A 14,814-nucleotide genomic window follows, 5' to 3' on the forward strand; every position below is an offset into this window, starting at 1 on the left:
GTGCTGTCTTCAGTCATTTTTGGAAGACACCCTCCGAAAGCGCTCTTGAAGAGGGTTCGATTTACGCAAAGTGTTTTGCAAAAAAGCGCATAACCAACGCGTAACTACCATCCTTCCTTTTGACACGAAGTATCGATCTGTATGAGGAAGTATTTCTTTCTAACTTGAGCATAATTAGCGGCGTCTTGATTTTTCAAAAGACTATGTGTATATACTTCACGCACATCTCACTGAACGTTTCAAAACAGTCGCAAGGTGATGACACCAGCGATGAACACTGCAGATAAGGCGGGTGCAGTGGACTCAAGCTAACCAGGCAATGCACAGCTGCAGTGTTAGTGAACGAGTTCAAATTGATGGCACGTTCTCAGTGTTCCTTTAACGTCCCAAACCGACTCAGGCTGTGAGAGAAGCCGTAGTGGACGGCTCCCGATAATTTCTACCACCTGGTGTTCTTTAAAGTGCACTCACATCACACACTGCACGGGCCTCTATCATTTCGTCTCCATCGAAATGTGACCACCGCGGCAAAAAAAATAAAAATCTATTTGTTGATCGCTGGCAGAGCACTCCCTTACTCTCACCCGTGAGAGGGGGCACCAGGCTTCTCTGACATATCAGCCGTGCCCAGCTGCTTCTCCGGTGTTCGAGATTAGAGTCGGTGTTTGACGCTTCTTATCTTGAAAGTTCGCACCTTCCTTGAAACGAACGCTGCACAGTGCGGTCTTCATTCTGATCTTCGACGAACGCCGGGAACAGTTGCTGGTATCGCCGCCACTGAGTTCTGTCGGCAGTTTGAGGAAATGTATTAGCCCGATAAACTAGCTTGCATGCCAGTATTTTTCAATGTCTTTTGTCTTCAATCAACGCGCGTGTCCATGCAGCCGCCTAGCCACGTACCAATGCTCCCCTCAGCAATATTTTAAATTGTCTTTGACAAAGCATGCATTTTTTCCTGACAAAACGAAGAGACGTTCTATGCACATCGACTTGAAAGGCCCAAGGCCCTTTCTCAGCACGAAGAAGAGTAGAGGATTGAAAAAGATATTAAAAATGAACTTGTTGGGGATTATTATGCAACTAGAGTAAAGCCCACTTGAAGAAATCAAAAGGATCTTTCTGCAAACGTCCATCAGATTACCTGTTTTATTTCAATGCTGTTTTAAACATGAGATCGTTAACACAGCCTTGTTCTAAAATATTTTGTGGCATCGGTGATGGAATTCCCGGGTTCGAACCCGATCGCAACGGCTGCGTTTCGATGGAGGCGAAACACTATGGCGCACCCGTGCTGTGCGATATAAGTGCACGTTAAAGATCCCCAGGTGGTCTACATTTGTCTGGAGCCCTCCACTGCGGCACCTCTTTCTGTCCTTCTCCTTTCAATCACTCGTTTATCTCTTCCCTTACTGCGCAGTTCAGGTGTCCGCCGATATACGGGACAGATACTGCGCCATATCCTTTCCCCCAAAACCAACTTCGGCGTTGGCGACAGTTCGAAGCCTCGTAGCCGAAGCGGCTGGAGCAACCCTCCACTCCGGCAAACTAAGTGCGCCCCCGTTATTTTTTCCAGTATCTTTAAAAAGTTCAGCAGTACGCCTAGCAAGCGTAATAATACTTCCGTTATAGTGTTTGTAGCGAGCTCATCCACGTATTCAACTTCCCAACGTAGTGCCGCGCAGATCAGGGCCTGCGACCGAACAAAAATGAGGTTTCGGTGCTCTTGTCTTTTTTTTTTTTTTTCACAAGAATGAGCCACTGCGATAATCCCCTAAGCTTACTTCAGAGGATGATCGCATTGCTTTCAATTACTGCGTTCTGCCCGTATTTCTCGGTGTATAAAGGGTGCTCTACCTAAAACTTTACACCATTGCTAAAAATGTGATTTTTTATCTACAAGAGCGCTTTTTTCTGCATAGCATTGTGAGTGCTATAGTACATGATAATTAAACTAAGACGTGCTAACTAGCTGGCTTGTTAACTACTTTTGGAATGTTAACTTATGAATTATTACTGTTAGGCTCATTAATTATACAGAGGTATGTAGCCAACCGTAAATAATATCCATATCAGTTTTTAGAATTTCAAAATTTCGGTACCCCGTGGTGCGGAAGCCCAACAAATTTTGGCCATTTCGAAGAGTTACCGGCACTAGAGGGGTTGCTTTGCCTGCAAGCTTCTCGAAAGCACGCATTTTGGCGCGATGTAGCCAAAATTTGTTGGGCTGCAGTGCAGAAAGTAATCCAGTTTTATAAATTTTAAAAACTGATGTCAGTATTGCTTGTGCTCGGCTACACGCCTCTCAATAATTAAGGATCCTAACAGTAATAGTTAAAAACTTACCTATTCAATATTAGTTTAGCAGCATGCTAGTTAGCAGATCTTAGCTGTATTAAAATGTACTACACCATTGACAATTCTGTGCCGAAACAAAACCCTCTTGTAACTGAAGAAGCCTTTTTTTAATTGTTTCAAGTATTAGGTGAAACGCCTTATATGAATGCTATTAGTAACCTGCTTTTGCACAGTTTAGTGAGCGCTTGAACATACCAAGCAGAAAAGCTGAAAAGCAATACGGCTTTTCATTTCCAAAGGTAAAATGCTGTTTGGTTCGCAGGGGCGGAAGGGGGGAGGGCTTGCAGGTGAGGCAAATAATCGCGGCATATTTTCATGCGTGAGTAGAAAACTGTGTGCTGATCCCACGTGTGACTGTATATTTCATTTTTTTGCGTTCTGTGAGATAGTAAATAGGAGCTTATTATGGCGACTCCCTATGACTCAGTGGGCAGCATAGTTCGCTGCATAGTCGCCACGGTGCCCTGTGCATGAGCTGAATAGGGCCCGTGAGGCAGTTCGGGAAGTTTTCGCATAGTTTTATATGTGTATCGCCGCTGTTGTAGAATGGGATTGAACTCGCACCTACTATCCCGCAGCTTTATCGGCTAGTATCTGGACTGGAGCGTTTGTATGCCTATATAGGACTGTTGCTCTCTATGGTCGTAATAAATAAATGATCACATTAAAAGCAATTCAATAAAATTAAGCAAGTTATTGCAGAGAGCAATGAAAACTTTGCACATGCAATGAAAGCAGTTTCAGGTAACGCCGTTGGGTTTTTCAAGTTCTGTGCTTGGGTACCACAAAAACCAGGACTTTAGCAAATGCTTTTTTCGCACAGATGTTCGGCACTGTTCCGACTGGACGGGGAAGTGTCAGCACCCGTACCCCATGAGAAAATGCATACTCAATGACAGGTTTTCACGCATATGACCTCTTCATCCTGATAAAAGTGTAACTGAGTTCATCTTTAGGGTTCTATTAACGAGCACACATTCGCTTTGTATAGAGTTATCATGTGGGACCCTGTCAATTGCCTGTGTTTTTCTTGATACGCCTTGCAGAAACACTTCTTCAGCGAAGCCGTATACCTCTACCGTCAAGAAAATTGCCGTGTCTTCGGCGTTGTCAGCAAAAAACGCCAGGCTAAAGATTGAATGCTACTCCAAGTGCAATAGTACCCCACAGCATAGAAGTCGTATATCAAACTGATCATAAAGCATTCGTAATGTAAAAAATAATAATAAAGAACAGAAATAAAAAATAAAAAGATAAAACAGTGTAAATTGGAAAAAATTCAGAAACAAAAGCAAAGAAACAATATAAAACTACATATTAATATTAAACCTGCTTGGAAAACAGGCATACAGCATACAGATTAGTACTCGTTTTCATTAAGAGAAAGCTCAAACCAAGCATCAAAACCACATTATGGATGATAAGGCGCGTGTTGACAATGGGAACACCGTTTCGCCAATCAGACTCAACCAGGCACCAATGATGGTTAATGAACTGGTTTACCCTGAGCAGCTAATATCTGTACAGTTAAACTGAAAATCTCAGTGTATATCATACTGATCATAAAGCAGTCGTGAATGTCGTGAATTTATAAAGGGTAATAAAAGAACATTTCGCTTCTCGGTGGTTTCACTCTTTGTAGAGACACGTGTGTGAATTTCCAAACGACATCGCAATGGATAAATTGGTGCCGTTTAACAGCTTCACTGTCCAACCAACTTCACAGCGTGTATTGGAGCCACAATATTTAATTGTTATGTTTTTCACGGCTGACCCAGGTCTAATCTCTCGCAACCAGCTAGCTTTCCCCAGTGGACAAACGAAAGCTCCTGGTTGGTGAGCGCATTTGTGTCGGTATACGGCACCTGCCAGGGAACATGGGAAAAAGACGCGGATTTCCATAATGTACGTAGTTCTAGACCACTAGCACTAAGGCTTCCACACAGCCGGAAACCCACTGTTTGTCAGTTTGCTGTGCGGTCCCCGCTCTTGTGGCAGGTTGGTCACTTGCCCACCTGGGTGTGGACATTATGTCAAGTGTACAACACCGTGGCAGGTGGGGTTTCTATTAATGACTTGTCGCAAGTGTTTGCTCGGCAAGACCAACTTGAGGTTCACAAGCCCCACCGATGGTAGCACCTGCCATAGAAGGGCAGTGACGTGCTGCTCAACCACTGCACCACTGCGAAGGGAGAGCATGAGGATACCCATACCACTCATACATCATAATCATACAGGATGACCAATTCGACTGATTAACATAAAATTTCTACGGACAAACATGACTCAGCAAAAAGCCAAGATAGACCATGCAAAAGCGGGGCTAACCAAGCTCACGCACGATAATTCGTGATTAGCCGGAAGGTAAACAGCCCATGTATTTTTCTGTTCACTGCTCTTTCAGTCGATACGCTGTTGCCATTATCAAATCTCAGAGAATTACATCACGAAATGGACCTACTTTTACTTCAGATTACCAAAGCTGATCTAATCTAAGAAATTTGCTGTATACTGGGAAAAAAGGAAGAAGGATTTATCGCCGCGGTGGCTCCGTGGTTAGAGCGCTCGGCTACTGATCCGGAGTACCCGAGCTCGAAACCGACCTCCGCGGCAGCGTTTCGATGGAGGCGAAAGGCTAAGGCGCCCGTGTGCTGGGCGATGACAGCGCCCGTTGAAGATTTTTGTTGGTCGAAATCATTCCGGAGCTTGCCACTACGGCACCTCTTTCTTACTTGTTTCTCTGAGTCCCTCCTTAGTCCCTACTTAATCCCTTCCCTTACGTTGCGGTTCACGTGTCTGCCGAGATGTGAGATAGATTGTGCCATTTCCTTTCCCCTAACAATCAAATTTCAGTTTCAATTTTCGAACTTTCTACAGGCTGGTGTACTGTGCGATGTCAGTGCAGGTTACAGAACGCCAGGTGGTAGAAATTTCCGGAGCCTTCCACTTCGGCCCCCCTCAGAGCCTGAGTGGCTTTGGGACGTTAAACCCCATAAACCCCAAAAAATAAAAATAAAATGTATATAAGAAGAGACAACATATGAAATAAAAATAAAAATGAAGAAATAGAAACAAAATGTAAAAAGAAAATGACCAGAGAGAGGAAAGATAAAGGCTTTCGCATTTCTGCTCTTCAACAGTCTAAAGTGCAGTCGTACAATTTTAGCGTTTGTGGAATATTAATTTGTAAAATTTGGTGCGCCAAACACGTTTCGGTCGGGTCCGAACATTGAAACAACTGAGGATCGGTTTTCGGGGAAAGGAAATGGCGCGGTATCTGTGTCAGATATCGGCGAACACCTGAACCGCGCCGTAAGGCGGGACTAAGAGAAGGAGGGACTAAGGCAAGGGGGGACTAAGGCAAGGGGGGACTAAGTGAAGAAAAGAAGAGGTGCCGTAGTGGTCGTGTCCGGAAAAATGTCGACGACCTGGTGATCCTTAACGTGCACGGACATTGCACAGCACGCGAGCGACTTTTGCGTTTCGCCTCCATCGAAACGCGGCCGCTGCGGTAGGGTTCGAATCGTGTACTCCGGATCAGTAGACGAACGCCTTAACCACTGAGCCGCCGAGCTCACTACCCATTGTCGAAACCGTGACTAAATATGAAGATGGGAATGCATTTCTGAAGATACCCAGCGCCAGCACATAATCTCAGCACAGCTGCTCAGCCCCTAAGCAGCGACGTGTAATCCTCGAGTCGAAGTCTCATTTTGTCCCTACAGTGCTCAAGTGCCGGAGATGCTCTATCGATCTACAAACTAGCATCCTTGTGAAGAAACATTGCCCTCAACTAGGACGTCTGCCGCTTTCCCCTTTTCAAGCTTTCCAGAAATTCTGCAGTCTGCATACGATTATTCGACAGCTAGGCAACTGGAATTTACTTGTACCGTATGCCGTATCCAAAGTAAACAATATTGGCCACTTCACTGATCCGACGATGCACAATGGGTGGAGCCTACGGAAACTGCCATCCATGGGAGGCAAAAATGAAATAGCAGGGATGACTTCTACACCAATTTCTCCATCCACGAAGCAATTCCAGAGAATGAATGTAGACCTGCTAGGCCTTTTCCAGGCTTAGAAGTCTGAAAACAAGTGCATAATAGTCGCCGGAGACCAACTCATCCGATAAGCCGACACAAAATTCCTGTACAGCCACAGAGCAGTTCAGATACTGTATTTTTTTTCATGGAATGCATCCTCCAATGGCCATCATAAGCCATCGTCAATTTCCATCATAGTGGGCTTGGCAGCGTCGCCCGGAGCACGATGCTAAACTTCGTGCTTTGCTTCGTACAGTTTTTGCGGGTACAGCTGGGAAACACTGGCGGCAATCCTTCACACATCGACGGTTACGCCTGCAGGGTGACATGAGCAATATGGCGGCAGCAACTGCCTGATTGCCCAACAGACTCGCTGCATCTGACATGACTACCGCACGTAGAAAACTGCGCTGTGATGTACACATTGGAGGGTCCTTTCGGCACTACAGCAACCCCAGTGACATCACCTGAGCAATATAAAATCTCGGTCCATCCCTCGGCTCCTTCCAGTGGGCTTGGGAGCATCGCCCGGAGCATGATGCTAAACTTCGTGCTTTTCTTCGCACAGGTTGGTGAAAACCGACCTTCTCGTGAATCTCTAAGAAGCAATTGTGTTGGTCTGGTAGTGATGCCGAGCCCTGGCCATGTTTGTCAATGCGTGACAGCATCGTTGCGCGTGATTTGTTTGCTGTTAAAACTGAGTAGCGACGTTGAGGAAAACCCTGGTCCAAATGCCGATAAAATAGAACAAGTTTTTCATACTGCCACATTAATAAAGGCTTCCCAGAATCTCTTAGAAACAGGTCTGCTAAGTGTGCAAAGCCGGCTTTCAGAAATAGAAACGAGTCTTGCCTCCCTTCAGCTGTGCAATGAAAAGGTACAAAAAGGCGAGGAAGCCTTCAGTGTTCTGCGCAAGCAGTTCGAAAAAATGAACAGCAAACTTGATTTTCAAAACAGAATTTACGGGAACAACATTATAATTTTTGGCATAGAAGAACACGAAGGCGAGAACACCGAGGAACTTTGAAAACGGGTCAAGAATGACTTATTCAAAGGCACTCTAAGCATTGATGTTAGATATATCGAGTGTATCCACCGGCTGGGAAAAAGTAACGCAGATTGTGTACGGCCTGTCATACTCAGAATACATTTCTCAGAAAAAATAAAAATCGTTCAAAACAGCTTGAAACTGAAAGATGGCGACTGGCCAATCGCCGAGGACAATTCCGTACCGGTTCGTGAAGTACGCCAGACGCTATGGCAATCATCCAAGATAGAGACAACGGTGATAAGGTGGCTATGGTCTTTAAAAAACTGAAAATAAACAACGACTCGTACATGCGGGATAAAAGCGTAAACAAGCGAGCGCTGTTAAAGCATGCCGGGCGTGCACCAGCCAAAAGTGCCGCAGATAGCAGCGACTGACCACAGGAATCAGCACCACTTACACTGCTATGTTTCAATGCTGGATGGATCGTTAATAAAACAGAACAATTCGAAGAACTGTTGCTGCTTTACTCGTCGGTAATAACAGAAACTTGGCTATATTCCGGTATTCACGACTCAGAAATAGTTCCTATCTACTGCGCCTTGATCCGCTCAGACCGCGATGGGCGAGGAGGCGGTGTAGCAACACCAATAAAACAGGAGCTCCTTTTCCAGAAAGAATGCGGCCTACCAAACCGAGAAAGTCTCTGGTGCACTGTCAACATTAAGAGCAGCTTGGCACTAGTGGGCGGTATATACAGACGACCGAATGCACCAATTGATTACCATGTTCTAGTGCATGACTTCCTTCATAGCAAATATAAAGCTCGCGCAAAATTCATCGTCACGAGCGATTTAAATTTGCCAGGTACCGCCTGGACACACTAAGCAATCTGAAGGAACGAAATAAATAACTGCTAAATGCTTTTGGTTATAAGGTTTAGCTTTTCGCTATCTCAAGTAGTGCATGAGCCAACGCATGTTCAAGAAAAAGCTTTTTCCGTAGTAGATCTAGCCTTTGTGTCTAGTTTTTGCTGTCCTGAAATTAGTGTGGAAAACGGGATTTCGGACCATAAATTCCTCTTTCTCACTTTCTCTCACCTGCGTCACAACGCTGACCGTAATGACAGCAACTCTTTAGTCACTATTAAAGACTACAGCAAGGCAGATGGTGTAGGCATTATAGAACATTTAGAAACAATCCTGGACAGTTTTTTTTGCAGATTCCCGCAGTGTAAAAAATCTATGGCTACAAGTAAAAGCAGGGATAACACAGTGTGAGACAAAAATTGTACCTACAAGGATAAAACGTACAAAAAGAAAAACCCCGTGGATTACACGTACCATTGTTCATCTGAAACTAAGACTATACAGGGAATGCGCAGAAGAAAAGGAAATAGTTTTCAGATAAGCGAACTTGCGAGCAAACTAAAATTGGAAATTAAGACCGCGCGGAAAACGTTCTTCTTAACAACTTTATCTCATATTATTACTCGCGATCCAGGAAAGTTCTGGCGGTATTTATCGAGCCCTGAGCCAGGTGTATCACAAATTGAAATTGACGGTGTGGTTGTTACAGATACCCACATTATCGCAAATTCTTTCAATCAATATTTTCAGTCAGTATTTATTCGTGAGCCTGCTACAAGCGCTACCGTAAGTGAGCCACAATCACTGATGCTGGATATCGTGATTACAGAGACAGGTATAGCGAACTTGAGTTTTACAGATTGATGTCAAAAAGTGTCCTGGTCCATACATCCCAAATGCATTTCGTAAGCGATACGCGGAACAATTGGCCCAGTCTTTGCTCAAACTTCTTACACTTTCCCTAGAAACCGTCGCCGTTCCGTCCGACTGGCTATGTGCAAAGGTTATTCCAATTCACTAAAGCGGCAGCAGACTATCTGTAGATATTTATAGACCAATTTCATTCACTAGCTTCGGCTGCAAGCTAAGGAGGATATAATCAACTAATCCATCACAACGTATTTGGAAGAAAAAAACTTATTTTCAGCAGACAACACCGCGTCAGTAAAGGACTGTCAACAATCATTGAGCTACAAGAATTAACCAATTATTTTGCACAACTGATCGATTCCAAGCTTCAAGCAGATGCCATTCTGGTTGACTTTAGGAAACCACTTGTTCAAGTCTGCATTCTATATTAATCGAGAAGCTCCGTGCTATTGGCATTAACTCCGAAGTGGTAACGTGGATAAAATCTTACCTCACATGTCGCACGTAATGTGTTGAAATGAATAATGCACAATCCGAACGACTGAACCTTTTCTCCGGGGTCCCACAGGGATCCATCTTGGGAGCGATACTTTTCTTGATATATATCGATGATATACACGCCTGCGGGGAACCTGGAGTAACAATAAGGCTCTTCGCTGACGACTTCATTCTGTATACTGCGGTACGTACACCAGACGATCAGTTAAAATTAAGTTCTTCTGTAAATAACATTGCCACATGCTGCGAAATATGGGAAATGGAAATTAATATAACAAAACGTCTAGCATTTCATTTACCCACAAAAAAGTGCCTCTTGTATATCTTTACAATTTCTGAGGATCTCACATAATGAGGGTGGATACGATGAAATATTTAGGCGTTACATCTACAAATAAGGTAAGCTGGAAAACTCATATAACCAACACGCGTGCAAAAGCATTCAAACAGAAAACTGCCGGCAGCTCCTCGTCATGTAAGGCAAAAAGCCTATAATACCCTCATAAGGCCGATCCTTGAGTAGGGCAGCATCATTTGGAGCCCTCATCAGTCACACCTCAGCGAACACCTAAAACAAATTTAAAATAAGGTCCTTCGGTTTATTTATTCCTGCTACTCACGCCATGACAGCCTATCTTTCCTGCGAGCTAAAGCGCTTGTCCCTACCCTTTCTTAGCGGCGACGCGTAGCTTCGATGAAGTTTCTTTTTATTCTTTACAATTATCTTATAATAACTGACAAAAATCAGTACATCAAGGTAACTTATCATCGTTCAAAGCGATTAAGCCATGCATCAGACCGATCCAAGCGCGATGCAGCATATATCAGTTCTCATTTTTTCTGTTAGACATTAAAGTTTGGAATAATCTGCCTCACGAATTCATGGCCGACGTGTCTCTTGATATCTCTTTGGAAGACGTAGAAACATTCTTTGAAAAACAAAATTTACAGTAAAAAAACACTTCAACGATGTCTCGAGTTATTCACCGTGAGTGTTCAGTATAATATAATTTTTTTCTTGCTTGTGTTTTTTGACTAGCGTGCTGACCTGATTGTATCTCTTCGTGGTTTCGTCATTCTTCTTTCGAGCGTTTTAAATCCATCGAAATGAGCGTGTATGGCAATGCGCATGTTCTTGCACAGTCGATGGTCTCTTAACGCCGTGATTATTTGTTATCAACCAACGTGCTATGGTCTATCCTAACGCAGTGCGCATGTTTTTATCTTGTTTATGTTATACTGGATATACTATTGTTTTGTATAACTCTCCCATTATTTTGCCCACTCATGTGAGAGTCTAATTAGGCTCACAGTATGATTAAATAAATAATAAAAATAAAAAAATAACAGTGATCGCTGCTCAGAAGATCCAAGCCATTTTGCAATAGAGTAGGACAAGCCACTGGAGTACACATTTATATTATCTTTTGACCAGTTTGCTTACGCAGGGGTTGAACAAGGCCATCGCTAGCACGGCTACCATGTACATATGCTCATGAGGAACATAAAGCTAATCTTCCTGCTCTACATCGTCTTCGCCTACAACAGCCCTCTGCAGGCGGCCACCTCAACAATGCTATTCAAGCTCGTCCACAGAAGGCAAGCCATCACTATGCTGCCGAACGTTACCGATGGAATTAACCGGGATGCCGCTGATTACCTACCGCACGTAAATTACGGCCTTATGCAGGCCGACCTGCGTAAAAACTGGCGACGCACCAATGCTTCAGGCTACAACCTACGGCGACGGCCCGTACTTACAAAACTATTTTTCATTTTGCAAGATTCATGAGCAGTTATACGATTACCACTATGTACAATCTTTTTCCGTAAAGTTTCGAGGGTGAATGCATTAAAAAATGCGTTTAACATTGAAATCATTTTAGCAGCACTCCTTCGAAATAGTCTCCCTTCTAGTCTACATACAGCTTCCAACGCTTCTTGAGGTCTTGGCAACAGTTGAAAAAGTCTTCTTTTGGTAGGGCTGTCAGCTCCTTTGTCGTGGCATTTTGACTGGCCTCCACGTTTTCCATCCAGCGACCTTTAAGGGCTCTCTTCAAGGGAGGTAACAGAAAAAAATCGCGCGGAGGGAGGTCAAGCAAGTATGGCGGATGGGGAAGTACAGCAATGCTGTGCTTGGCGAGAAATTTTGACATGCTGAGAGCAGTTTGCGGCCTTGCGTTATCGTGGAGAAGGCTCCATTGTCCAGATGCCCATAAGTCAGGGCAACGGCGTCGCAGTGCATCACGCAGGTGTTGGAACACGTGGATATAAATCTCCTCATTCACCGTCTGCCCTTGTGCGACGAACTCGTGGTGTATGACACCTCTGGCAAAGAAAAAAACTATCAGTATCTTATTTGTTTTCGTCTTCTGTCGCCACACCTTTCTCGACGCCGGGGAGCTTGCGGATCGCCATTCAGCGCTCTGCCTCTTTGTTTGAGGACCGTATTGAAAGCACCATGTTTCGTCTTCAGCAATGATTCTGTCGACGAATGCAGCATCCTTCTCTGCCTCGGAGAGTAAATCAGCTTTCACTGATGCCCACGTGTCCTTCTGGTTCTGTGTGAGGGAGTGCGTCACAAGTCTGGCATTAACCTTTCGTTTCCCCAAGTTCTCACGCAAAATTTAGTGGCCTCTGGTCTTACTAATGTCGAGAGCATCTATAGCATGCGGACTGTAATGGTATGGTATTGCTGTACGATTTCCCTGATCCGAGCCACTTTGTTTTCAATTCGTGAGTTTGAAGGGCTCCTCTGCCTTGTGTCTCTTCCCCCGACGTTCTCTCCGAAATGAACCTCTTGTGCCACTCGAAAACTCGCGCCCGCGATAATGTCTCGTTGCCGCGAGCGTCACGAAGGAGCTCATACGTCTCTGTGGCTGTCTTGCTATGCTTCACAAAGAATTGTATGTTTACACGCTGCAGGAAGTGGACGTCCACCTCTCCACATTCACTCACAGTAGAATGCGCAGATGACAAGTGAAAACGTATTTTTCTACATGTAGTGTCATCTAGCGGCTGTCACGGCAATTAACATAAATAGCTCAGATTAGCCCTAAAAGATTGGGCTACACAAACGCACACACATTTGTTCTGTGGAATCATTTCTTGAGAAGAAAATAAATCAGTCTCGAAAGTTTACGGACAAAGGTTGTATAAAGCCCTCATCGAAAAAAAGGCTGTGGCTCCACTCGGCTGAGCCACATTATATAGAGTGAAAGGCAACCGAACAAGCAGCTGAAGTCGACGCGGGCACGTTGGCAGCTGCCGCTGCACTTTTTCCGCTTGAGATAGTCTCGTTGCCTGTGCCTCTGCAGCTCTATGAGTACTTCCCATTCTTCACCGGTTTCATGAACTCGACGAACCAGCTTTCGGCACTTATCCCTAGCTAACGCGACTTCATGACGCTATTTCTCGTATGGACCGCTAGAAGCAGCCCCGAGCTAACAGTGCTAAGTCGAAGAACTCGTCCCGGTGACCGATTCTGGCTCCATGCTTCTGAGGTGTCCGTGGTTGTTGCGACTGAATGAAGGATCCAAAAGAGAGTGCACGGGCCTGCTCACTGGCTGGTGCTGAGCCACAATCGATATCACGTGCAGACAGAGGAGAGGTGAAATATGTGAGACGAAAGATTGAAAGATGAGACATAATACAAAATGAAAAGAAAGACTGTAGTAACTTAGAGAGCGGTAATCTATGTTTCATCACACCGAGAGAGTAGCTGGTGATAAGAAGTGGGATACCAAGATTTTTCTTAGAGCCATCATTACTTTTTTTTCTAAGGAGATCTATTGCTCGAAACAATTTAGATAAGTTGTTAAAACCACTTTAATATGTATCACAGAAAAGAGATTTCGAATGGCTTCATTTTTAGGTAGTCAGAGAACAGCACGCTCTTAATGCCAGGGATATTGACGCTCAGAAAGCATAAATAATGTTCCGAGAAGTCTCAAACCACGGTGACACTTGCACATTAGACTCGGGGGTAAGAAAATATCCTGTATAGGTTCAAGTAGTAAAGAAGACTGCATGCTGCTAGCTCTCCGCGGAAGCGCCTCTAAAATTGCGGGTGGAAATAATCTATTATGGATGATAAACGGCGACCGCGCCTAGTAACAGCCGGAAAACACGCCCACAAAGAAGCTGCACGAATACTCTTGCACCATGCATTACGCTGAGCAAGTTGTTCTAGAGGGAGACTGTGCTCCTCCCATACAGGACTGAAGGGCAGGTAGTTATGAAATTTGACCCTGACACCAGGAAGAGTGGAGGCTTGGCCCTGACGTCATGCCACGTGACTCGTCACGCCTCGCCACAGGTGTGCACTTTGAGCCTACGGCGCTAACTCGCCTCGCAACTATAGAATCGCGTGACTCGCTGCGCCTTACCACAGCTGCGCTTGCGGATCCGACGGTACTCTCGCAACTGCCGGAAATCGCCTAACGTGCCGTTCGCGTTATGAAAGTGCGTGGCGTGTGCTTACCTTCACACAAAGCCATGGATGAGTAACGTGTCGGGCCGTCGTACGATCGTTTTGGAGCATTTTCCGCCAGGCTCACTTGGCGGGCGGCCGCCCGTTTTCGGCCGCCAGGCGGAAGTCAGGCGGGAAGGTGTACGATCAAGTTGGCGCTTGCGAGCGAGGTGATTGGTCCCAGCATGCCGATTGGCGCGCCCGGCATTGCGTCTGTCAGATCGCCTTCTGCGGCTGATGGCAACCTATCCTTCGCGAGAACGTGGTCACGTGGTAATTTTTTATGTTCCTCGGCGGTCTGCACCTAGGCTGATCCTCGGAATCGCCATGGCGTGCGTTTTGAAGTTTGTGCTGTTGTCGGTGGCTGTCGTCAGATACCAGATGAGTAGCTCCTGTGTAGAGATTTTGCGTGGTTACATGGCCAACACAAACAGGGCGAACCGGCAATTAGTCGCACAATTCGTCGCTGTCGACGCAATCGTCCAGCTGCAGCGTAGTTATTATGATGGCATCAGATAGAGTGTTGCTTCGCTGTGTCTCCGCTTTCCTGAATCGTCACCAAGAACCTCATTTCCCCACGCAGAGTATTGCTCCATGCGCCGAGCGCAGAAACAATTTCGTCTGCTACGCAGGCAGCCGTTGAAAACATGCACAGACGCTACTGCGTATACTACGAGGGATTTGTGACTCGCGTTGAGATTGCAAGTGCGAGAAGAC

Source organism: Amblyomma americanum, chromosome 4 (assembly GCF_052857255.1).
Source record: "Amblyomma americanum isolate KBUSLIRL-KWMA chromosome 4, ASM5285725v1, whole genome shotgun sequence".
In the NCBI taxonomy this organism is placed as follows: Eukaryota; Metazoa; Arthropoda; class Arachnida; order Ixodida; family Ixodidae; genus Amblyomma; species Amblyomma americanum.